General features: G+C 47.1%; 1 protein-coding gene and 1 long non-coding RNA gene across 2 annotated transcripts in view; one reads left to right on the forward strand and one right to left on the reverse strand.

The window, feature by feature from the left end:
* The window catches only part of LOC147716939 (E3 ubiquitin-protein ligase RNF113A-like), a 419,377-nt gene extending 402,821 nt beyond the window's left edge, over positions 1-16,556 (reverse strand). The window contains exon 1 of the mRNA XM_086920462.1: positions 15,957-16,556. The gene's annotated coding sequence lies outside the window, so the exon portion shown is untranslated. The remainder of the gene's footprint in view (positions 1-15,956) is intronic.
* Positions 16,557-16,740: 184 nt separating this feature from the next.
* LOC147716942 (uncharacterized) overlaps positions 16,741-26,901 on the forward strand; it is a 269,486-nt gene continuing 259,325 nt past the window's right edge. Inside the window, exon 1 of the long non-coding RNA XR_015296052.1 lies at positions 16,741-16,878. This is a non-coding gene — a long non-coding RNA (uncharacterized LOC147716942). The remainder of the gene's footprint in view (positions 16,879-26,901) is intronic.

A 26,901-nucleotide genomic window follows, 5' to 3' on the forward strand; every position in this document is an offset into this window, starting at 1 on the left:
AATTTATGCTTCCTACTAATTAATAATTAATTCAACATAATGAAATTACTTCCCACCCTATTCCCCTATAAACCCATAACCTGCTACAGAACATATTTATCAATTAATCAATTAATTAAAAATAATTACCAAATAAATTAAATGTAATTACCAATTAATTTAAATTAACGTATGATTCCTACTAATTATTAATTATTTAAACATTATTAAATTACTTCCCACCCTATTCCCCTAAAAAACCCATAACCCGCTACAGAACATATTTATCAATTAATAGATCAATTAAAAATAATTCTCAATTAATTAATTAATAATTCCTGCTAATTAATAATTCATTTAACATAATTAAATTACTTCCCACCCTATTCCCCTATAAACCCACAACCCGCTACAGTACTAAAAGACAACATTTAATTAAATTACATTAAAAATAAATTATAAAACATAATAAATACAATATAATATACACAAAATTTATTTAAAAATCGATATTAGTAACATCGAAATTATTTACTTCGATATTACTGACATCGATATTTAAAACTTCGATATTACTAATATCGATATTAAGAGTGTCGATATTACTTACCTTCTATATTATGTCCCTTCGATATTTAAACTTCGATATAATTGTACATCAAAATTTAAAACTCGATATTTTGTCTGTGTACCGCAAATTATATGTGCCTACTCAGTACAGCTACATATACATTGGAAATGACATATATGCCACCCGTGAGAATATGTGTGCATTTAGAACACATTGGGTATGTATTATTTTGAATGAGACAAGTGACACAATGTCAGCCTTTACTTTATTTCACAGCAAATTTTAGTAGTTATGACAAGCAACACACAGGGAAAACATGCATGTTACAAAATACAACACACAAATACTAACAGATGTTGTCAAATCCATTCAGTCACCAGGGCATACAACAGTTATAAGGTCCTTAGTTCACTAGTCATGATTATGCAAGTACATTTTATCTTAAAAATACAATTTTAATGAAAATCTACCCATTTGTGTTTTGAAAACTATAAGTCCCAGAATTCTTTCAGAAAACAGCATTCCAATAGGCCCACTGATGCCTAGACTTTATAATTTTTGCAGCCATTATTCAGATCAAGTGTAAGGTGACAAACAACACATGATGGTACATCTCTCACACCACTCACATCATAGTGCTAGACACTTAGGGGGCTATTACGATGTCCACTCGCCATTGCAAGGGAGCCAGGGACTGACCGCTGAAGTTGCGGCCGTCCCTCCATTGGCATTAGGATGCGCCCGCCACACTGGTGGGCGCATCCTGGGCCTTTTGCATTGCGGGTGGATCTGCTGGCTGCAGACCCACTTGCAATGTAAAAGTACTGTGCACAGCATTGCCATACACTACATGGCAGGCCCCATGTGGTGCCTGCCACTTAGTGCATTGAAATGAGGGGGGTACCATAGGTACCCCCCCATGTGCACCCCCCAACACCCTGGGGGCCCACAACGGGCCCCCAACATCAAAAACGGCATGCCTTTGCATGGCGGCAACGCCGCCTTGGAAAGGATGCTCTCCACCTGCATCATGATGTGGATGGCGGTGTCTTGCAGACACCGCCACCATATCATGCCCCTTTTCCACCCAGTCGATGAGTTGACTGGGGGAAAAGCGGCGGCGGTCTTTCCGTCCACCGTGGACCCTCCAGCCATACTAATATCGCGGGAGGTCTTTCAGGTATGGATGGCGGGCGGATTGACCCCGCTGGGCCAGCGGTGGCTACCGCCGGCCCGGCGGGGGCGATCCGCCCACCATCCTAATGGGCCCCTTAACGTGGAGCATGAGCTTACTAGCTCTCTGCTGTTCAAAGTCCTCCAGCTGATCATGGAGGGTCAGGCAGGCTGTCATCAGGACCCTCCTGTTCAGTGGGTTCATGCAGGCTGTTGTGAATGAGGCTGGGAGGACAGGCCCAGGATTTCCTGTCCTGGCCCAGAGTTCCAGGACCTTCAGCGCTTGCGGCACATCTAGCCCTGCCACTGGCACATATCCACTGAACTGTAGCACAAAGTGACATCAGGCCAGATTTGTGTATGCACTGCATTACGTTCCTGGCTATCTGAACCTCATAAAGCTGAGGGAACTTATCAAGTATCCCCTCAGTAAGGATGTTCAATTAAGACTCACTGAAGGGGGGGTGCATTTTCATCGAGTCCCTGAGGAATGTTGGGGGTAACAACGATGTGCAGAACAGCAGGATGGCAGAAGATGTTACTCTTAGGTGAGAATGGCACAGAATGAACACAAAATGGCTGCCTTCAACTTCCTTATGTAATTAATTATATGTCACTTCCTGTGTATTTTCATTGGTTTCAGGCCCTGTTGCAGAGTCTATGCTCCGAGTGTGTAACCTCCATCCAGGGTGCAGATTCTGTGCCCAAGGCCATAGAGCAATCTCCACATATGGGGTGGAGACTCGGCTAAGAAATTAATAGCAATGGGGCCGATTCACAGAACTAACCAGAGACAAAATCCTAAACTTATTACTTTTGGTATTCACAGAAGACATTTAGTAGTATTAAAGTTAGGATTTTGTCTTAAGTTTGACTTAAGACAGATTTTAGACAAACTTAAGACAAACTTAGGACAGACTTAAGACAGACTTAAGACACAATCCTAACTTTACTACTACTAAATGCCTTCTGTGAATACCAAAAGTAGTAAGTTTAGGATTTTATCTCAGATTACTTCTGTGAATCGGGCCCACTATTACTGGAAGTGACATACAGGAAATTACATATAGGATGTGTAAGTCCACCATTTACATCTCAAACAGTGCCATTCACACCTTGTCAATCATTTATCATGCTCCCTGGAAGTATCCATGAGACAGTTACATATAATAATAGATGCACATTAGACTTTATTAGTATGTGTGATGCTTTCAGCATCATACACACAAATGCAAACAACCTTCTACTTTTTAGTTGGGCGCATGAAGGAGTCTCTTTCTAAGCAGAGACATTCCAGGTCATTATACAGGTTCACTTGCACCATAGCGTAAGTATGACAGACATATAGCTACAATGCCACATGAGTAGCAGCACACACAGATGCAATATATATTTTCCTATCTGTACATACATGTGTTTAATGTTACTATTTCTAAACATAGCTCCTCACAGATAATTATCATAATGCATTCAGTTCTGTCTGAATATATCACATATGAAACTTGGAGATTTAATGAGTGTGTAAAATGTCACTATAGCATCATGCTACCCATCATGATACAATGTTGGTAAACGGTATATCATATCCACTAAATTGGTAAACATCCCTAGCCTCACTAGGTCTGCACCATGGACTACTGAGTCTACAACACTGACATTATGTTCAGTTTAACAGTATGTAGTTTGTTACGTTTTGATCACTAGTTGGCCCTAGAAATGTAGAGGTAGTGGATCAATAAGTTGTCATCACTACCTGTCACCCAATGCAACATATGTTAGTAAGGGCCATTGTAAAAGGTACAGTGTGCCACACAGCATGGCAAATATAAACTATGAGGAAGGCATTATTGTTTGTAGTATGTGCAACTCAAAATTTCAATAGAAGACTCTTTATCTATATTTGTAATCTCAACAATTTTCATGTAGCTTTAGCTTTCCATCTTGTACACAATGCCAGTCGTCACTCACTTTATGCAGTGACATGACTCATTGTGACACTTGGTGCAGACAGATTTTCAGATGTCCACTGCACAGGAGACATCACACATGTAGTGACATTTACTGCCCTAGGGCAATAGATTCCTTTGAGACTTTGCCCATGCTTATTGCGATCATATGCAAGAAATGTGTTGCATGCCTCATCTTTTGACTCTTGACAAGACTGTTGTTTACATACATTATGTATGGCTTACAGAGTAGTCTCAGGATGGAATTTATGGGCAGAGTGAAAAAAATCCACCAATCATCAATGTCAACAATCTATAAAAACTATATAAAGGATGTAACACATCTGGTGGCTCATGAGAAAAAAGAGTCAACCAGTTGGTCGTGCACCTGCATACCCTGCCCTCTGTTAGGGACAACTTCCCGGTTCTCTGGATTCATACCTTGGTGAGGGTTCAGAAGTATGTGTAAGCCTGGACCTACTGTAATGTTGTGCAACACACAACAGGCTACTGTTATCTTGCATACACCTTCAGAGGAACACAGCACACCCCCACACCCCCTCTGGTATGGTCAAGACATCTGAATCGCGGCTTTAGGAGACCAAAAGTGTGCTCTATGATGGCATGTGTACAAATGTGTGCCCTGTTGTACCTATGCTGTGGTACAGTGGTTGCATGTCTGTACAGTGTGAGGAGACTAGGAAAAAGGGTATATGCAGCATCACTAGTGGAGGAATATGAGGAAATATTTGTACATGTCCCTATTGCATCTATAGAGTTCAGGTTGTATGGAATGGTACTTGCAGGGGATTTTAACACTATGCTTGAGTCATTAGCGGCGTTCCACCGCGGCTGTTGTGCCGATTGAGTGGAGGGCGGGTGGCCATCTTGTGTGTAGTCCCGGACCTCGGCTGGACAATTGGCAGCGTTTTAGCTGGGGGAGGGAGGTGCACCTATAAATTGAGCCTCACTTTGAGACACTTGCGGCTAGTGTGGGTGGTGGCAGCTCCCACGCGGACCCGTTTGTTGTGCTGAGGCTGCATTTACGTTTTTATCACTTTGATCAATTTAAAATTGCATTTTAATCTTCCTGTGCCTAAGTCCTGCGCAGAGGCGCCTTCGCTTATTTTTTAGCTCACTGCTCTGATAAATCTTTGGATTTGTAAAATGCTTACCTGTTTTTACATTTGTGGTGCTGAGGTGTGCCTTCCCTGCCCCGTTCCACCGCGGCTGTTGTGCCGATTGAGTGTAGGGCAGGCGGCCATCTTGTGTGTAGTCCCGAAGCCCAGCTGGACCAGTGGCAGCGTTCTAGGTGGGGGAGGGAGGTGCACCCATAAATTGAGCCTCACTTTGAGACACTTGCGGCTATTGTGGGTGGTGGCAGCTCCCACGCGGACCCGTTTGTTGTGCTGAGGCTGCATTTACGTTTTTATCACTTTGATCAATTTAAAATTGCATTTTAATCTTCCTGTGCCTAAGTCCTGCGCAGAGGCGCCTTCGCTTACTTTTTAGCTCACTGCTCTGATAAATCTTTGAGTTTGTAAAACGCTTACCTGTTTTTCATTTGTGGTGCTGAGGTGTGCCTTCCCTGCCCCGTTCCACCGCGGCTGTTGTGCTGATTGAGTGGAGGGCGGGCGGCCATCTTGTGTGTAGTTCCGGACCCTGGCTGGACCCGTGGCAGCGTTCTAGCTGGGGGAGGGAGGTGCACCCATAAATTGACCATGCCCTTTCGAATGCGCAGCGGTCGCACGCAGTGGTCGCGCCTCTGGTGCGCCGGAGGTAAGCCGAAGGTCTGCCCGTCTGCGCCCGTCCGCGCTCCGGGCGCGCTTAGCGCTGGACATGCTGCCCGAATTATCCCTGACTTGGTGGATGATGCTATAAAGTATTCTCGAGAGGAGCTGTTAGCTCTCAAAACTACTGAGTGCAGGGACACTGTCTCATGGGATGTTTCAGATGGCGTCCCTAGCTTCTGCCGTGCATGTGATTTTGGCTCTCCTCAAACTTTGGCTGCTCCCACTCACGATTTAAATAATTCATTAACAATTACAGCTGCTCTCATAAATGCGTGCTCTCTGAGTAAACATGCCACTGTTATTTTTGAACTCCTGTCCTGTGGCCACCTTGATATTTTGTTTATAACAGAAACATGGCTTACTAACACCAATGCCCCCATCATAAAGCTCGTGGCAGAGCGGCTATAATGTTATTGGACCTCTCTGCCGCGTTCGCCACGGTTCCCCATCAGCTTCTCCTTACCCGTCTGTCATCTATTGGCATCACCAGTTCAGCCTTAGAGTGGCTGACTTAATTTCTTCTTAACCGGACTCAGCAGGTATGGCTACCAACTTTTTCGTCTTGGGCAAAGCGTCTTTCCACCGGGGTGCCCCAGGGGTCGACTTTAAGTCCGTTATTGTTTAATATATATCTGACCCCTTTGATTTTTTTGGCCGAACAACTGGGCGCTAAAATAATAGCGTACGCTGATGACACGCAGTTGCTGTTCACTTGGTCGGCCACAAATTTGGACACCTCATCCGCCCGGACCTTTCTTTCCTCAGTCTTCAATTGGCTGGCATCTGCCCAGCTAAAATGTAATGAAGACACATCTGAAATTCTACTATATGGGCAGTTCCCCCCACATTTCAGAGAATCCCTGTGGCCTTTGGATATTCCATCCCCCAGCTCTGTGGGCAATCCGGCTAAAAACTTGGGGGTATGGTTCGGGGAAGACTTAAAATTTGAGGAACATATTAAGAAACTCACATGCGGTTGCTTTGGCACTCGCAAAGCACTCAGCAAATGTTTTCCTCTTCTCCCCAGAGTGGCGAAAGAAACAGTGACGAGAGCTTTTATTCTCTCTCGCCTCGATTATGCTAATGCCCTGTTCATCGGCATCCCGGGATACCTGACTAATCGCCTTCAGATAATACAAAATGCGGCTGCCGGACTCCTTTTTAACATCTCAAGAAAGACCAGCGTCCGTTGCCATCTGCACAGCCTGCATTGGCTTCCAGTCTCTCAACGGATTACATTTAAGTCACTTACCTTTGCACACAGAGCTGTTTATGAGCAGGGCCCACTTTACCCGAGGAAACGTTTTTCGTTATACCTCCCTACCCGCCCCCTCCGCTCTGCCACTCAATATCGGCAGACTATTCCACGCTTCAAACAGTCCCGTCTTGGTCGACAGTCTATTGCCGTGAAAGCAGCAGCTGCCTGGAATTCTCTACCTTTGGCTCTTCGTGCAAATCAGAACTTTAATCTCTTTAAAAAAGCACTTAAGACCCATCTTTTCAAAATGGTGTTGTAATTCTCTTTCCTCTTCTGTAGTGTTGCCTCTCCACCCTGTGCCAGGATACTCCTGAGTAATTGAGCGCGTTATAAAACCACCCATAACATACCATAACTAGACAATGATGATGTCAAACTGGCGGAGGAGGATCCGGCGTTGGGCATTCCACAGCTCGATTTACTCCCATATAAAGATGGACAGAGGCTGCCCATACAGCTTAAGGCACTCTCATTAGAATTTGGGCTAACATCAACAAATGGTATGTGAGAAGTTGGGCTGGCATATGGTGTCCACTATTCTAGTGGGCACCTTGCACCAGTCCAAACGACCCCTTATTGATGGTAGGTTAAAGACAAACTATAGAAAGCTATCCTAGTGGTAGCTGTGGAGAGCAGTCTTCAGGCTAAGTCTTGAAGGAATGTAAAGCAGCTTGTTTTACCAGTCTATAATCTTGTGAATGACCAAATGAAAGGAGAACCACACCAGGTATATATAAAATATATGTATTTAATTTAAACACACCTCTCAAGTCTCTCTATGAGGCTAGAGGCACAATACAGAAACATAATTAGCACTCATTAAATTAGCACAGTATACGTTTTGCCCCAGGGGCCTCACAAACCATATACTAAGAAAGTGGTATAAGTACCGCTGTGAACATAAAGAAGGCCTAGGGCCTGTAGAACTGCTGGGGCAACCAGGAACCACCCAAGGGAGGGACACAGGAGACCCACGGGGGACGCGTGCAGTGTCTAAACACAGCCGCGAATCACCATTGACTTCTATAGAGAAAGTTGCAATTAGATTTTTAAAGATTAACAGCCTGATTCATCATACTCCCGTTTTGCGAGCCCCTAATAGCGATTCATAGCGAATCGCTATTAAGGACTCGCAAAACGGGATTCATGTAGGAATATGCAAAAAAAATGCGATTCCTACTAATTCCTTATTTTACGATTAGCAAATTGCTAATCGCAAATAAGGTATAACTCCCCATTCATTCCTGTGGGCCAAAAGGCCCATAGGAATGAATGGGGAGTATTCCTTATTTGCGATTAGCAATTAGCTAATCGCAAATAAGATAGCGATTGAAAGGGTGCCAGGGGTGTCCAAAGGACACCCTGTAGCACCCCTTAAATGCCAATATGAACAGGGGTTGCGCACACACATGTCCAAAGGACATGTGTGTGTGCAACATGCAACTCAGAAAAATGCTTTTAAAAGCATTTTTCTGAGTTATCTCTATTTACCACGAGGTTTGACCTCGCGGTAAATAGCGGCCCGAAATTGCGATTTCGCAATTTTTAAATGGATGATGAATTGCATTTAAGGAATCTCAAATAGAGATTCCTTAAATGTAATCCATTGCAAATTTGCGAAAACGCAATTACCGATTTTTGCATTTGGGATGATGAATCCCAAATGCAAAAATCTCACTCGCAAAGGGCCAGATTCTCAGAATCTGGCCCTTTGCGAGCCCAATCGGGCTTCATGAATTAGGCTGATAGAGCACTTGAGAGTGGACTAGGAAAAACCCCTTCAGTACTGGACACTTCGAGAGTCAAGACCCACGGGAGCACCAAAGTACTCGTGTTACCTCACCCAGGGAAGCCGGGTGCATAGGTGTCTTTTCGTGTCAGGTTTCGTCGTCGTTTCCGATGTAGAGCTGCAACGAAGTGCTGCAGGCGTGATGAAAAGTGTCCGGATGGATACAAGGGTGGATCGGAGATCTGAAGAACCTGAAAGCAGAGGGGACACAGTCTGGGTCACTAGCCAGTGACCAGGGAGGCGACAAGAAGATGCCAGCCGATGTCGGATGATTTCAGGTGATGTAGGTGAAGCTTGACTCTTCAGCCACGAGGACCAGGAGGCATCGATGACAACCAGGAGCTGGATTCGAGCTGTCCCACATCGGATGTTGAGTGCTGCAGTGTCGGTATCCGGATTGGACCCAACAAGCCTTGGCAACAGCAACCCACGCAGAATGCAAAGATTGGCTTTGGTGCAGACCAGCAAGGTCTGAGGGACTTACCCTTTTGAGGGGAGTCAGAGCACATCTGGAGCAACCAGTAAAGCCCAAGAAACAAAGGAGATTCCTTCGTGGGGACCCACCAGTCAACGGACCAGGAATCGCGAAGGGGCCTTGAGCGGAAATGCAGGAAGCGGGCACACAGAACACTCGTGGAGTGTAGGCCCACAAGTTGCCCAATGCACAACTTCGGGAAGCTCTGGAAGTCGATGCACTAGCAAATGTGCTGGATGTCCAGGAGTTCCGGTCCCATGTCTCTCGTGATGGCTATAGGTCTCAGCTTTGCTGGGGACTCCTGTCAGCCCCGGAGATGTCTGGAAGTCCATGTCCTGTTTCACAGATTCTTCGGGATCTGGCGGGAGCCTCAAAAATGAAGACCTGCAACATGCTTCTTTGGTGCCTGTTTGAACAGGGGAGTCACTCTTTGACCCCAAGGGAGATTTCTTCAGTCTTCTGGTCGAAATAGAATGTCGAAGGTCCAAGAGATATGTTTCAGTGTTTCGTCCAGGGTAATCAAAAGTCCTAGGGACTGGGTTCCTATAATTATACCAAGTTTAGGGGATGGACTAACTCTAAGGTCCCACCTATGGGAGGACCTGGGGTGGGGGTGGTTACACCCCTTCCCCTTTGCCCAGTTTTGTGCTAGAGCTGGGGCTGAGTGCCCCAGCAACCAGTTTGAACTGGAAAATGCACGGGGACGCCTTGTGTGCCCCAGGCACTGTCTGAAAAGCATTCACTGAATACACGCACCCTGCCCCAATGCACTAAAGCCTGTCTGGGGAGGTGGTCACACCTCCCTGTGACAGGAAACCTATTGTCCAGGCCTCCCCTGCCGAAGTTTCGTCCAGCAGCAGGAGGTCAAACTTGTGTCTGTGGCAGCAGCATCCATTTTGTTGATGCTGGGGCTCTGTTTAACTTTTACCGGTTAGACCAGCGTGTACATGTCTTCTCCCTCTAGAAGGGTGGAATGCTACCCCCACTGCCAGAACTGGTGGGGGGGTAGTATTCCAAAGTGTTTGACACCAAACACAACATGTTTTGATGAAGCCATTCCAAAGTTGGCATTAACCGTGAGGTTTAAAATGCACTTAAGAGTATATGGTATGGCTGTATCACAGAACAGCTATAAGGAAGGGATTCTGAAAGCTGCAGAGGGGTTCAGATCATGCTAGGGCACCCTCTCACACAAAACCAAGCACTCTGCCTCCAGGATTGTCAAGGCCTGCCATAGGAGTGAATTTTAGGTATATATGTGTCTGTTTTAAAAGGTATATATAGGTATACTATATCTAAGTAAGGGGTGCGAGCACCACCTTACCCAGGCTGCAGTAGAAGACCTGTAGTGTCATTATGGAAGGCTTCCCAGGGGTGGCATAATGCATGCTTCAGGCCCTGGTAGGCCTCTGGGGTACCTATGCCCTTGGTATCTAAGGTACCATATACTAGGGACTCACAAGGGTAACCCAGTAACCAATCTGGAGTGTACCTAAGGTACATGCAATCAGTTTAGAGAGGGAAACAGATAGGCTGGGACCCTGGATAGCAGGATCCCAGCCAAACGAAGTCAAAAACCATCAAAACACCAGGAAAAAAGTGAGGGTAACCATGCAGTCGGATTCCACCTTCCTACATGGTAGATGCAAATCCGATAGGAAGGGGGCAAGCACTTATAATAACTCTCTTCATGCTAGTCACATAGATTACATTTGAATAGATTTACAACTATGGCCACTTCTCAATCAATCATTCAATCAGGATATTGTGAAGCATGCTACTCACCCGCGAGGGTCTCAAGGTGCTAGGGGCAGGGGGTGCAGCTCCGAGTTAGCTGAAAAGCCAGGTCTTGAGGCTCTTCCTGAAGATGTGCAGAGTAGGGGAGCGTCTGATGTTGACAGGGAACTTGTTCCAGACCTTGGCTGCGACGTAGGAGAAGGCTCTTCCACCAGCTCTGGTTCTGCGGATGCGTGGGGTTTTGCTGGGGCGAGGTTGGCGGAGCGGAGGATTCTTTTGGGTACGTGGAAAGAGACTCTTTCGTTGAGGTTTTTGGGTTCGATTTTGTGGAGAGATTTGTAGGTGTGGGTGAGTAGCTTGAAGGTTACTCTCCTCTCGACAGGGAGCCTGTGGAGGTCTCACAGGTGTTGGGTGATGTGCTCATGTCATGGGATGCAGAGGACAAGTCTGGCTGCAGTGTTCTGGATGGTCTGGAGTTTGCATAGCAGGGAGGATTTGTTGATTCCAGTATAGAGGGCGTTCCCATAGTCCAGTCTGCTAGTTGTGTGTGTGGGTGACGGTTTTACTGGTATTGGAGCGGATCCACTTGAAAGTCTTGCAAAGGATGTGGAGGGTGTGGAAGCAGGTGGAGGCAATGGTGTTTATCTGGTGGGACATGATGAGGGAGGAGTTGAGTATTATACTGAGGTTCCGGGCATGGTCCGTGGGGGTGGAGGAGTTGCTGAGGGCTGTGGGCCACCAAGTGTTGTCCCAGGTTAAGGGGGTGGATCCGAGGACTTCTGTCTTCTCCGAGTTGAGCTTCAGACATCTGCTGTTCATCCAAGCTGTGATGTCTTTCATTCCTTGCTGGAAGCCGAGTCTGATGTCTTCTAGGTTCTTCGTGGGGGAGAGGATGAGCTGCGTGTCGTCGGCGTAGGATACTATGCTGAGTCCATGCTGTCTGACGATGGTGGCGAGGGGGGCAATGTTGATGTTGAAGAGCGTGGGACTGAGCAACGATCCTTGGGGTACTCTGCAGTTGATCTCTGTGGGTTCGGAGAGGAAAGGCGGGAGTCTGATCCTTTGGGTTCTTCCGGTGAGGAAGGAGCAGAGCCAGTCGAGGGTGGTTCCCTGTATGCCAGAGTCGTGAAGTCTGGCAGCGAGAGTGCTGTGGGAGACGATGCCGAAGGCTGCGGAGAGGTCTAGAAGGATGAGGGCTGTGGTGTGGCTTGGTTGAGGAGTGTGCGGATGTCATCTGTTGCGGCCAGTAGGGCGGTCTCTGTGATGTGGTTACTGAGGAATCCTGAATGGGAGGAGTCAAGGATGGTGTACTCTTCGGTGAAGTTAGGCAGCTGGGCGTTGACGATCTTCTTGTGACTTTGGCTGCGAAAGGAAGGAGAGAGATGGGTCGGTAGTTTTTCAGGTCCGTCCGATCTGCAGAGGGCTTCTTGAGGAGGGGCTTGACGTCTTCGCATTTGCAGTCATCGGGGAAAGTGCCAGATTCGAAGGTGGCGTTGATGGTGCGATGTAGCACGGGCGCTATGGCTGCGGCGGCTCTGTGGAAGATGGGCGGTGGACAGGCGTCTATGGGGGCTCCTGAGTGGGTGCTCTTCATGGTCGAGGTGGTATCTTTGGTGGTGACCGGGGTCCAGGCGGTGATGGTGGAAAGGGTGGTTTCTGGAGTCCGTTTGCTGAAGTTGTCGTACAGGGCCTTGATCTTTAGGTGGAAGTAGGAGCCAAATTTGTTGCAGAGGTCCTGGGAGGGTGTGATGTCCATGGCTTCGCTGGGGGGTTTGGTGAATTGCTGGATGATGCTGAAGTGTTCCTACGAGTTGCTGGAGTTGGTGAGGATTTTGTTCCAGATGAAGGTCCTTTTCGTGGATCATATTAGTTGCTGGTATACTATCAAGACATTCTATGCTTTTGCTGCTCCTCCATAGTTTTTTGAGCCAACTGCAAATGCGTCTAGATTTTTGAAGGACGTGGTGAAGAAGGTGGCCTTTGAGTGACCTTGCTCCAGTTCCTTTGTAGTGGGTGTGGAGTGGGTTTGTGAGCGGTGGCAGTTTTGAAGGAGCAGTGTATGCAGTGGTAGTCTGTCCAGAGGGGCAGCGTGGTGAGGCTGAAGTGGATGTTGTTCCCTCCTGCGAAGATGGGGTAAAGGGTGTGTCCAGCCTTGAGGGTGGGGCTGGTGACAAGCTATTTCAGTCTGATGTTGGCGAGGTTGTCCAGGAAGGTGGTGGAGTTGGGATCGCTGAGGTTGTCGAGGTGGAAATTCAGGTCTCCGATGAGTATGTAGTCCTTGGAGGCGATGGCTTGGGGTGCGATGAGGTTGGCGATGGTAGTTGTGACCAAAGCATGACCAAAGCGTGAGGCCCAGGGGTCTGTAGGTGAGGATATGATCGTAACAAGATTGAGAGTGACCATTTTCCATTGTGTCTTACTATGGAACCCTTTTGCTTTAAATTGAAAAGCAAATTTTGCACAGCGGTTTATCCCACAGCGTTGAATTAAATGGTCTCAGGTAGCAGAGTCCCCTGATCTCCAGTCCGCAATAGATGAAAATCTACAAGCCTGCCTACTGGAATTGACTGAAAGCAGACAAAGAGACAATCATTGACATTCACAATCATTTTTGAAGAAAATGTTATCCTACTTATCTGTCTCAATAACTAGTTTACGTAGGCGACCATCTAGAGCCAAAGCATGGTTTCATAGTGAGTGCAGGCGAACACGAAGGCTGCTGCACAAGGCACTGAGAATGAAGGATATGTTATGGATCCAAACAGCAAGGAAGTCTTATGAATTGGCACAGATTCGGGCAAAAAGCTAATGGGGTGAAGGGAGGTGGCAGGACTTAACACTGACCTACTCGCTTAAGGATTCTTTTACATTCTGGGCCTTAGTTACATGTGAAGGGGTGGCCGAGTACCCCCACACCATAACTATATTACCCCTTCTGCTTGGGTTGCCACTTCTCAAATCTATATTCTGTAAGTCATTCGCGCACCAAAAAGAACGATGAACCAAGTGCTTTGTGCACAGATGATTATTTTGTTCTGTCTGTGCTTTCACTTGATCTAGTTAACGTCTCTCTTGCCTTGGATGCAGTTGCCAGAGGTAGAGCGCCAGGACCAAATGGCATATCAGCAGATATATTTCTACAGGATAGAGACAACTAGTCCAGGTACATTCTCGTCTTGGCAAATGCCACTGCACGTGGAGCCCCTATACCAGACACCTGGAAAGGAACCAAAGTTATCCCTATTCATAAAAAAAGGCCAATCAGTTTGATTGACAGTGTTAAAAAAATCTTTGCATGACTTGTTTTAGGCAAGATACAGGAGTGGATCACTGACAATTAAATTGATATCCTCTCACCTTTTCAAGCTGGCTTCCACAAAACAACATCTACAATGGACCAGGTCTTTTGTTTTCTGCTTCTGTATTGAACTGTGGGGATTGGCAGTATGTTGCCTTCATCGATCTCAAATCAGCCTTTGATTTGGTCCTCCATTAGAAGCTATGGCAGGGGCTTTGTGACATGGGCATGCCTTTGGATCTCCTGACTATACTAATCCATATACACAAGGGTAATTACAGGGTCGATGGGACAGCCAAGGTGAACTAACTGACCAGTTTTCCATAAATAAAGGCAATCAACAAGGCTGCGTTTTGGCTCCTACCCCCCTTTCTCAATGACATTGTACACTTCTTATCTTCTTTTTCCACCGATGCACCCACTCTGGCCGGTAAAAAACACCTAATCTGGTGTTTGTGAATGACACCCCATGGATCTACAAGTCACCTAGTGGGTTGCAGCATGTGCTATTCCATTTTGAGAAATTGAACGTGGACTGGAGATCTTCTGCAAGGACAAAGTTTATGCCCCTAAAGAAACACAAGTCATTTAAGTGTAGACTGGAGTTGGGGGTATGCCACTTGAGATGGTAGATGTTTTTAATAATTACTTCGGTGTCATTCTATCCTTGCCCCTTTCATGGAAACTCCAGGTGGACTTAATGTCTCTTACACATGGCATAGTATTGGTGCCATAACAAAAGAGCATAGTATCGCCTTTAGTCAACCCATTTCTTCAGCACTGCAGATTTATGATGCTAAAGCAGTGGGCTCATTCCTATATAAATCATAACTGCGGGGCTTTTCTAACATATCCTCTTTAACAAGATAAGAGAATATGTTTCTGAGAACTTTAGCTCGTCTTCCATGTGGCACTTCAATGAAACCCTTGAGCTTTGATATGGGCAGGAATATGATAGCGGATAAAGTCAGACTCTATCCATTGATATTTTAGAGAATGCCATGATCTCAACCAGGATTAGCTCAGTACGCCATGCCTTAAAGATCATGATGGAGGATGATAGGTTAAATAAAATCGACTGACTTCAACAAATCAAGTCGCTTTTAACAGCCAAAGGTCGGAGAATGTTTTGAAAAAATCCATCTTCCAAACCAGTTCCGACAGCAGAGATGCTGAAAAAACACCACTGGTTGTGGGTTAGGCAAAGTGAGACTGAACTGACATTTAACTCCTCACTGACGGAGAGTTTCCTAGATTTTAAGTGTAGCAGCTTTTTGGAACCATATTGGAATGCTTTTACTATGCCACTGGATAGGAAATGATATTTCCAATTCAAGGTTGGCACATTGCTCCGGAAAACATTTACCAATAAATGGGCTTTAAATGATGACGCCCACTTGCAATAGCCTAGTAGAATCAATTGGTTATGTCCTGTTCTTCAGCCCAGGATATAGTGGTCCCTACCAGAACATGATTAAACAGCTATGCAGGCAACTGGGGACCCAAAGCAGTTGTACAACTCTTAGAATTCTTCAAACTGACCCAAGATTAGCCCATGCATGTGCTGTTGCTAGGAGTCTGGGGTGGATGTTTGATTTGATTTGATTTGATTTATCCATTTATAGAGCGCGCGAATGCCCGGGGGTGTCTTGGCGCTGTCAGACTTACCTCTGCTTGTGAAGCAGATTCCGCAGAGACGACAAGAGCACCCGTCCCTGTACCCACCTGACCCTCGTGGAAAGTAGGACCCAGCAGGGATGAGATGGACGCAGGGAAGTGAGCCAGGATGAAGAGGCTAGTTTGGGATTGGAGCTTGCGGGGTATCTTGGTGCCAGCTAGAAACCAGAAAGGCACAAGATCAGAAAAGAACCACACCACCCGCCTTTAATGTAACTCCTCAAAACACACACAGAATGAGTTTCCCTCCAGGGACTCACCAGAACTTCTGTAGACTGCGATACCCAGACATCAAATCAGCTCCTGATAAGGATAGCCAAGGTGAGGCGCTCCTGCGCGATGTACCCAAGCTAATGCCAAAGGAAAGCGCTCCTGCGCGAGGTAAACATAAACCAAAGTCAAACCAGAAGGCAAAAGCGCTCCTGCGCGTATGGCAGGGAGTAGAACACAGTCACAACACCAGTGGCATCCCTGGAAAAACAAAAGCAAGCTATGTACACTGCTCCAGAACAGCGGAGCTTTTCCCCAAGCAGCGCTCCTGCGCGATGGGGAAACCAATGTCAGAACAAAACCCAAAAAGTAAAGCACTCCTGTGCAAAAGATTCTTAGCCCCAGTATAGCGCTCCTGCGTGGCAAGGGTTATTGAAGGCAGTACATGTACAAACTACAAATAGCGCTCCAGCGCGGTGTGGCCTTTAAGGAAATGTAAGCAAGCGCTCCTGCGCGGGTTTCATATGGACGAAACACAAGTGCTTCAAACGCGACATAGACCAAACACCAAGCAGTGCTTCAGCGCGGCGTAGGACAGACACCAAACAGCGCCCCCGGCGTGGACCAGATGGTCTTTGTTGCGTCTTCGTTCCGGAACACAACTCCGCGTATCAGGTCAGATTCGAAGCACTGAGCCGGCGGGAAACGCAATGTTTAAGTGTTTCCCCTGGAAGTGCTTCAGCAACCCCAGGTCAGCTGCCTAGGACTAGACCGGGACTCGACTTCCGCCGGAAGTGAGTATCCCGGCAATTCTGTGTGTGATCGAGGATGGCAGGAAGCGGCAAGCGCCGTGAACCATGACAGCCGCTATGACAGACAGCAGGATCTGGGACGGGCAGCCTAACTATCGCAGTAAAGAGCCATGTTTTCAGTGCTTTTCTAAAAGAGCCCAGAGACAGACTATTTTTTAAGGTGAGTGGCAACAAGTTCCAAGCCCTGGCTGTGTGCAAAAGAAAACTTCTACCACCCCATCTGGTCCGTCTGAATTTCGGAACCCTGATTAGTTTTAATTGGCTTGATCTAAGGACTCTAGCGGTTTCATACGGTTTCAAGTGGGTTTTCAGGAAGTGTGAGCCAGATCCATGCAGCGCCTTATAGGCCATGCACAAAGATTTAAACTGCACTCTTTTAGCAATTGTGAGCCAGTGGAGAGTTTTTAATTTGTGGGAAATTGGCTCATATTTAGGAATGTCGAGTACCTACCTTGCAGCTGCATTCTGCAAACGTTGTAACTTGGAAAGAATCTGTACCTTGGCTCCGGCGTACAGGGCATTCCCATAATCCAACCATGACAAGGCCAAGGCCGACACCACTGTCTTTCGTGTGTCATCTGGTAAATAAGGCAGTAATTTTTTAAGCATCTTTAAGATGTACCAAACTGAAGAGGCCAGCTTACTGGCTTGGGAGTCAAAAGAAAGTTTAGTATCAAGGGTCATGCCCAGATTTTTTACTTCATCTGAAGGATCTGGACAGTTGCCTAAGCTCTCGGGCCACCATGCCGGGGACCAGATGTTTGATTCTCCCCCAACACCAGAACCTCACTCTTGTCCCCATTCAGCTTCAGGCAATTATTCAGCATCCATTCGCTGACCTGAGACATGCAAAATCTGAATTTTTCTGCCGTGTCGTTCACATACTTGCCGATAGACACCACTATCTGTGTGTCATCGGCATAGGAAACTGGGGTGAAGCCACTTTTCCTTATAATTTCTGCCAATGGTGCCACGTACAGATTAAAAAGGGTCGGGATTAAGGAAGACCCCTGAGGTACCCCACATGGGGAACCGAAAGATTTGGATCTTGCCTCACCCAGCTCTACTGAGAATGCTCTGTTACCCAGATAGGATGCAAGGAGGGCACATGCCGAGCCGTGGACTCTGGCATCTGTGAGACGAGTCAGGAGTGTCTCATGGCAGACCGTGTCGAAGGCCGCCGATAGGTCTAATAATACCAAGGCGGCCTTCCCTCCGTCATCCAGAACACTCCTGAGTTCCTCCACAGCTGTTAGCAGTGCCGTTTCAGTCCCGTGTCCCTCACGGAAAACAAATTGAGAGTGATCAAGCCAGTTGCCCTCGGCCAGGAACCGCGACAGCTGTTTATTTAGAAGTTTGTGGGTAATAAGAGCCAGAACCCTTGCCACAGTAGAATAGTAACGGATACCACTGCTCATGCTAATAATAACAATTGTTTTTAATTTAAATAATGCATATCTGAGAATTCTACTGCTAAACTAAAGCGTCCGATGGACGTGCTTGTTCTTTAACACTATATCTAACTGAACTGGTAGCATGGACTTGCTGGGATAAAATTCTTAAAGTTGTTGTCTAAATGAACTGTCAGATTTTATTCTCACCTGAATATGAATGCACTATCGTCATATATCAGATTTGTTTCCTAAAATGATATGCGAACATCGTTGGCGTTGACAGATTTGAGGCGATATGACATCTTCCTCTCATATTATTTCAGTAACAATTTGTTTTATCTACGTTGAGGTGGGTAGATATTTATATTTGTATGTATTAGTAATATAGATAGATAAGCTTGTTTCAAAATATCTCTTTTAAATTCATGCTGCATTATTTTATTTGTGATCAATTGATTTCTTGGATTTTGTATGATGCAATAGCAAGGACGGAAATTGAATAGTGGGGAAGTGATGATGTTATTGGCACTAGTGTTTTTAAACAGTATACTTTGGTATGCTGCAATGCTACAGCACTCATACTAGAGTGAATTTGTATTTATCGTCTGAATTTCATATTTTTTTTATCATATTGTATTTACTTGCTTGCTTTTATGGCATGAATTGTCGAAATAAAGCTAGCTGCGTGTCGTCAACATATAACATTATATGAGGAACAGTATCAATGTCCTGGGTGGTTAGACCCATGAGAGAGGGGTGGAAGAAGCCAGTGGCACCCCGTCTTGCAACTTCTCCTGCCTAGACCCACCCCTACTCTAAAGGAAAGCAAGTGAGGCACCGTAGGAGCCTCAGGCCGGCCTAACGTTGGTGACCTGGTACAGGAGCAAGGATCACTTCACATTGGACCGGCGGTGTCATCTCCCAGGGAGGCTAAAACTTCCCTGCATTCTTTGGCGATTATCTCTGGATCTGGGCATAGTTGGGCCGAGGTGTGGCCAACTGTCCTCCATTATTGAGTCCCTGGTTTTTTGCCAGAGCCGGCAGCTGATAGAAGGTTCTCCGGAGGGTCGTCAGTAATGTTCAACAGTTGGAGGGCGTCTTTAATGGAGTTGATCTGGTGGATCCTCCCATCCAGACGGAAGATCAATTGAAAGGGGAAAACCCAGACGTAGGGGACCTCGATGGAGTGGAGATGAGCCGACATTTGGTTGGAATGCCTTCCTTTTTTGCAATGTGTAGGCAGCCAGGTCTTGGAAGAGAACGGGTCGATGTCCCTGAAACTGGACTGGGTGGCTATCTCTAGCCTTTTGGAGTATGTGTTCCTTTAGCTATACGCAGGTAAGGATGTTGGCGGTGCTAAGGAAGGCCTATGCGGGCCGACACAATGCATATGGTCTAATTTGAACTCCAGATCAGGATGAGCCCCTTAAATCGATCGGAAGAGATCTCCTTCAAAGGAGGCAATGTTGGGGCGTGGCTAGCAGTCGACAGGAATGGCCGCAAGCTAATGCGACTCCAGAGCCCTCACTGTACATCCTGGACAATATCCACAAGTAATCCTCACTAGCTTCCCCAATTTTTAGAGGGTCCCAGCACTACTATCCCGGGGCAACGACTGAGACTGCTTGCTGACAAGTTGGGGCTGCAAATCGTTGAGCGACGTCTAGTGCGGCCGGAGCCCCTCGCTCCACTGATTGACAATGTGGAGCGGCGGGCGTAAGGCTGAACACCATCTCCATTGGGGCCAGCCAACGACAACAGAGGAACCAGTGGGCAGTGGTCAGACCGCGAGTCACTGCGGTTCTGGCCGTCCGGCGCCCCGCGGTCTGCCGCTGCAGGACAGCCCCGTGCTGCCTGGGGTGACCGCGCCCAGCTGGTGGTGGAGTAAATGGAGGCTGCAGTTCAGCAGGTCCACCAGGCCGACACCCTGAATGCTAAACACCGATGGCTGAGACAGCGGCGCAATGGTGGTGAGTGTGTGCTGTTTTCCCTCGCTTAGCCCCTGTGCGGCCCGAGAGACACACTGGGAGAAAGTGCGACAGCCGCCAGCATACTCAAGAGCCCGGTCTTGGAGGCCTGCAGAGCAGTATCCTGCCATTGTCGACATTCGCGGGCGGACCCGGGATATCTCAGTAGTGAGCGTTGCGAGCTGTAAGCATTGACTTGCGGCCCCAAGGCATTGGGTATATCAGACGAGCTTTTACCGGGCATACCCTCAAAAATAGCAGGCCTGTACCGGGACTTATGTATCACTATTTATTGAGTAACCCCCACCAATCAAACCTGCGTAGCGCGGATTGTGGTACATCATGAGTGGTGTCCAGTGAGACCTGTTGAAGCAGCACCGCACCCCAGGGCACCGAATTAAACGTGAGCAACCATACAGTGTACCGTACAGCGCAGGGGGCATCGGAACCCAGAAAGGAGACGTGTAGACCCTGTTCATAATTTATTTGATTGCTACTGCCCAACGTGCTGCAGAGGCCCAGGACCTTATTGATTATAGCAGAGCGAGGGGACACTACCCTGGGTGCTCATGGTGAGCCCTCATGAGCTTCACTCCGTGTTGGGCTCCTCATCCACCGTCCTGCTGCCAAGGGGTCGGTAAGCCAGGAAACCCGATAGGCCGCCCGGGTGTGTCTCTTTCCCCTCCGGGCAGGCAGCGGTGAGTACTGGGGCTGATCCCATGAACCTCAGTTACAGCTGGGCCCAGATAGCTGACATCATGGTGAGCGGGAAAGGCCCCAAAACGCAGGTACAGTCCAAATTCGCCAAATTCGCCTGGTCAAGCTCTCCTGAGGAGAAGGAGACCACGTCACAGGAGGCGTCTGAAACACAGCAGAACCCGCTGCAACAGGAAGTAACACTTCAAGATATCATGGCAGATATAACGGGCGTGAGAACCTCCTTAGAGTCTTGCATTGACACAGTGAACGTTGAAGTCTCCCTTATCAGAGCCGACCTTAGGAAAATGGGCTCTCGTGTGAAAGAGGTGGAAGAAGTCACAGCAGAATTGAACAGAGACACCACCGTGCTGAAACAGCAAGTCACTCAACTGCTGGACCAACAGACCAAGATGGAGAAACAGCTTGATGAGTATGAAAGTAGGACGTGCAAAAATAACATAAATCCTTGGTGTCCCAGAGTGGGTGGAAGGAACTACTGTAGACTTGTTCGTCGAGAATTTGATCCTGAAGAAGCTACAACCGAAGAGACTCTCACATTGTTTCTTTATTGAGCGCACCCACCCACCCACCCAGGAGGGAGGCCTAAACCCGGGGCCCCTCCAAGGCCCATTATAGAGCGAGTCTTCCATTTTAGGGATCGGGACACAACGGAGGTGCACTAGCATTAAAAGTGGGGTATATCCAAAAGCAGCTGCTCGATTTAGAGACAGAGCTCCAACAACTGGAGGAACAACAGGCACCCTCACCGTGTGAAGCTACCACCCACCAATTAGCCATCAAACAGTTGGAATATAGAAATATGGCCGGAGAGAAAACGCGGGCCAGACTGTTCCAAACTCAGCCTAAGGTTTATGAGATGGGTGACAGGGCGGGAAAAATGCTAGCCTGTGTGGAGAGACGGGAACAGGGAGAGTGCTGGGTCCCCAAGCTAACCCTGCCTGTAGCTGGGCAAATTACTGACCCACAAAGCATTGCAAAAGCCTTCGCAGATCACCTAGTGATGGGCTACACCTCCTCAACTACGTATACAGCAGAAGACTCGCGTCAACTGCTAGCTGATATTCACCCAGCTACTTTATCCGATGTCGATAGGAACACGCTGGAGGAGGACCCTATGGAGGACAAAATCTGCTGGGCAATAAACAATATACAATCGGGGAAAGCAATGGGGCCCAATGGCGTTCCTATTGAATTCCTTAAGAATGTGGCCATGCGGGTCACCCCACACCTTAAAAGTATATTCATTGAGAGCTTAGACAAAGGAATCTTACCAGACGACCAATAACTTGCTTCTATTGTGGTCATTCAGAAGCCTGGTAAACCAGCAGACAGCTGCGGTTCCTATTGACCGATTTCTTTAATTAATGTCGAAGCCAAGGTCCTGGCCAAACTCCTAGCTAACCGTCTCATCCGGATAATCTCATCTTTAGTTCATGCCGGCCAATCTGGCTTTATGCTGGGGCAGAACACAGCACTGAATATCCGCCGTCTTCACAGTGTTTTGGGGAGGCAATGATTTATACAGGAAAATGCTGTGGTGCTCTCTCTGGATGCCTCAATGGCCTTTCACTCCATAGAATGACCCTACCTTTTTCAGGTGCTAGTATGCCTGGGGTTCGGCCCGAAATTTCTGGGTTGGATTAAACTGCTATATACAGAACTGGGTGGCCCAGTCAATGTTAATAATCATATATCCCGGACGTTTACACTGGGCAGGGGCACCTGACAGGGCTGCACGCTATCCCCCCTCATTTTGTCTCGGATTCTAGAACCGTTGGCTTTCTGGGTGCCAGGAGACATGATCCTTAGAGGACTGAAATGGGAAGAGGGACACAAGGACAAAATATTTTTGTATGGGGACAACATCCTGGTGTATTTGGCGTCCCCTGTGCGTCCCTAAATAGGTCCCTAAATATTTTTATTAACTTTGGCAAGTACTAAATCAGTTTTATTCGTTCTTCACAGCCTAATAGCTCGACTTCCCCCGGGGTGCGAACTTGAAGTGGCCCTTGACGGTTTTTGCTACCTAGGGATCTTTATCACCACCGGCCCTCGCCTCTTCCATGACAAGAACTTAGTCACCCCATGAGGTAGATGTAGAAACGACGTCAATCACTGGAGATCCTTACTGCTTTCTTTACTGGGCCGAGCGGCCTTATTTAAGATGCTGGCTCTCCCGAGGTTTTTATGTCCTTCAGAACTGCCCATACTTAATTCCTGACTCATATTTCCAAAGCATCAACAGTGAGCTTAGATCACTGTTGTGGAGCGGAAGGGCGCCGCGTATCGCATTGCATAAATTAACTACAGGGCGGTACGATGGGGGGATTGCCTTTCCGGACATACGACTTTATTATTGAGTGTCGCAGCTAGTGGTGTTAAACCACTGGTTATACCGCTCTCCATTGGACCCTGCCTACATGCTGGACAGGTACCAAATGGGGAGGGAGGGATATATAGGTGCTCTATATAGAAAGGTCTGGAAAGGGAGATTTCTGGGCCCTATGGCTTGCACTGTAAAACTCTGGCACCAGGCTACTAAACGCTTGGGCTCGACTGACGTACTGACTCAGTCTACCCTGTTATGGTACACCCAGAAGTTAGGACTTTTGTGCTATCAACCAGGGTTTGACAAATGGGATGCAATCGGATTCTCCAATATAGGCCATCTTGTGAAAAAGGGTAGAATCCTATAGTTCCCGGAACTATAGGAGAAATATGAAATGGCTCAGGAGGAGGCTTTTCAATAGCTGCAGATCTGTCATGCCCTAAAGACTGCTCCTCCGGATATGGGTATCCTCCCAGAATCTTTTCCATTCCATTGCTCTCTAAATCAATCCCAGACAAAGCTATTTTTTTAAAGTATTGTAAGTTGTGTAATAATTTACCTGACCTTTTCCAAGCTCTCCGCAGCCGGTGGCAAGCTGACATAGGAGACATCAAAGATGAAGTTTGGGAAACAGCGCTGATGTCACAGAGGGAGGCAGCTATTTCGCTCCTCTTCCGTGTGATCCAATAAAAAATCCTACATAGAACTTACCTCACCGGGGTTACACTGGCTTGAATAGGGACTAGACAGTTCGCATTTTGCTTGAGGGGGTGTCATCAAGAAGCAACTTTCTACCATACTATATGGGACTGTCCATAACTGCAACCCATATGGGCCGGGCAACTACACACATGCAAGACTCACTTGTTAAGAAGCCCCAACGATGGAGTGAGGCTGATCTTTTTACCATTTGGGAAGCGACTGACCTTACAGAAGTGGAACAACAATTGGTCACTATGGGTTACACATTGGTTAAAAGAGCAATAGCAATGAAGTGGGGGGTAGCGGGTTGACAATCAACAAATGCCTAGGCGGCTGAACTGGATAAATGCACGATAGCAGAAAAAGAAGTGTTTAAATTTAGAGGATGCCCCAAGAAATGGGACAAAAAGTGGAGTGGGTGGAATGCATATTGAGGGGATTTAAGTATATCTCCGACTGTTGATATGGAAATGGCTAGGAATAATAATTATACACCTGACATGCTTCAATGAATATAAGTCTGCATTAAATAATCTGTATTTGATGTTATCAGATCAAACTGTCTGCAAATTACTACTTGTGATGATTGGATAGTTGCATTTAATAAAAAAACTATTTAAAAAAAAAGGAGGCAATGTTTTGTCCCTCTGCTCTGTTTGGGATCTCCCGGATGCGTATGTTATTTCGTCCTAAGCGGTTCTATAAGTCTTCGGCATGTGCTTGGAGATCTAGGTGCTGACTGGAGGCTAGCGGCGCCGGATAGGGGGCAAGAGAAATTAAAAATGAGTTGGAGGTCATCAGCATAGTTGTAGACTGTGACCTCCAGTTGTTGCAGTGCAGAAATAAGGGGGAAAATGTAAAGGTTGAATAAAAGGGGGGAGAGGGAAGATCCCTTGGGAACCCCACAATTCACCCTGCGGGGCAGGGCAGAAAATTCAGCAAGGTGGACTGCCTGAGTACGATCGGCCAGGAAGGAACCTATCCAGGTCAGTACCTGTTCCCCCATGCCCGCCGCCTTGACACGGGACAAAAGGATGGAACGCTTACGCTTACGGCTGGAACCCAATCACCACTGAAGACACCATCCGCCTGATGAACACCATTCACTCAGGATCGCCAACCGACCCATGTCCCCACCACATTTTCAACAAAGCAGACTCCACTATCGCACCCCATCTTCGAGACGTCATCAACTGCACCCTCAACTCCGCCACCTTCCCGGAAAGCTGGAAACACACCGAACTCAGCGCCCTCTTGAAGAAACCTACAGCAGACCCCACTGAACCTAAGAACTACCGCCCTATTTCGCTACTCCCATTCTCTGTCAAAGTCATTGAGAAAGCCGTCAACAGTCAACTCGCCGCCTTCCTCGAATCCAACAAATCTCTCGACCCTTCACAGTCCGGCTTCCGAGCCAAACACAGCACCGAGACCGCCCTCATCGCAGCAACAGACGACTCCCCCCCTCCCTCAAGCACCTTGAGACCCTCTGGGTGAGTAGTGCGCTATACAAATTTAAACTTGACTTGACTTGACTTGACCGTGTCAAATGCGGAGGCCTATGGCATTGTATCTTACTTGCTATATCTACACTGTTGTAGTGAGGTTCTTTAATTTTGACTCCATCTTACATTTGTCATCAATTTGTGTTGCCTTTACACAGACTGCTCTATTCATGAAGTGTTTCTGCCCTTTGGACTGCAACGTGTAGAAAACCCCCCTCTGTCCTTGCTTTGAAAGCAATCTCAGACACTAGCTCGCCTAACTGCATACAGACATGTTCTGCCATTACTGATTGACCTATAAGTGCTGTAATTGATTGACTTATGGGTTGGGCAGAAACACGACGTAAGGGGGACATTCTGGTTACATGATGTTTTTCTATTGGCTAATATTTTGTAGATCTTGTATGTCCATATTAGGTATTTTGTATGCTTGCAGAAGCTAGGACTGCCCCTTTCTTTTATGCTGAGGTTGTAATCCTAAGCATATAAAAGACCTCTGTGTTCTGTATTCTTTAGACTACCTCATTCAGTTGCTACGGCTTCTGTGTGACGTGGCCTCACTTATTAAGTTTAATAAAGATGTCTTTTCATATTTCAGCTTCTGTGCCAAGTTCTTTTGTATTAGTAAAAACCCTGAGAATTAACATTTCAGTTCTTCAGTAGAGGTGTGTGTTGGATATCACAATTACTCCTCCTCTACACTCCCTTTCTAGCTAGCTGGACCTAGTCCCATCACATTTGTTCATCAGCTTTCGTTTTTTTGCCTCTAAGTAACGAGTGTCCCTCATTCATTGTGTAATCCAATGGTCAGTAGCATGTTGTCCTACTCTTCTGTTACCTACATGCACATGTCCTACATGTCAAGTCAAGTCAAGTCAAGAGATTTGTATAGCGCGCTACATACCCATAGGGTCTCAAGGCGCTTGAGGAAGGGTGGGGAATTACTTGTCGAATATCCAAGTTTTAAGTTGCTTTCTGAATGCTAGGTGGTTCTGAGTAAGGCGAAGGTGAGTGGGAAGTGAGTTCCAGGTTTTAGCCGCCAGGTAGGAGAAGGATCTACCTCCCATGGTGGTTTTGTTGATGCGAGGTACAGTGGCAAGGGCTTGGTTGGAGGATCGTAGCTGACGGGAGGGGGTGTAGAAGGACAGTCGTGTGTTGAGGCATTCGGGTCCAAGTTCGTAAAGTGCTTTGTGTGCGTGGGTTAGGAGGCGGAAAGTAATCCTCTTATTTACGGGGAGCCAGTGGAGGTTTTTCAGGTGACCAGAGATGTGATCTTTACGCGGGATGTCTAGTATGAGCCTGGCTGAAGCGTTCTGGATGCGTTGAAGTTTTTTCTGGAGTTTTGCGGTGGTACCGGCGTATAGGGTGTTTCCGTAGTCCAGGCGGCTCGTGACCAGTGCGTGGGTGACCGTTTTTCTAGTTTCGGTGGGGATCCAGCGAAATGTTTTTTTGAGCATGCGAAGGATGTTGAAGCAAGATGAAGAAACGGCGTTGACTTGTCTGGTCATCGAGAGTGAGGAGTCCAGGATGACGCCCAGGTTCCGTGCGTGGTCCGTCGGGATGGGT

The sequence above is a fragment of the Lissotriton vulgaris genome, chromosome 5 (assembly GCF_964263255.1).
Source record: "Lissotriton vulgaris chromosome 5, aLisVul1.2, whole genome shotgun sequence".
In the NCBI taxonomy this organism is placed as follows: domain Eukaryota; kingdom Metazoa; phylum Chordata; class Amphibia; order Caudata; family Salamandridae; genus Lissotriton; species Lissotriton vulgaris.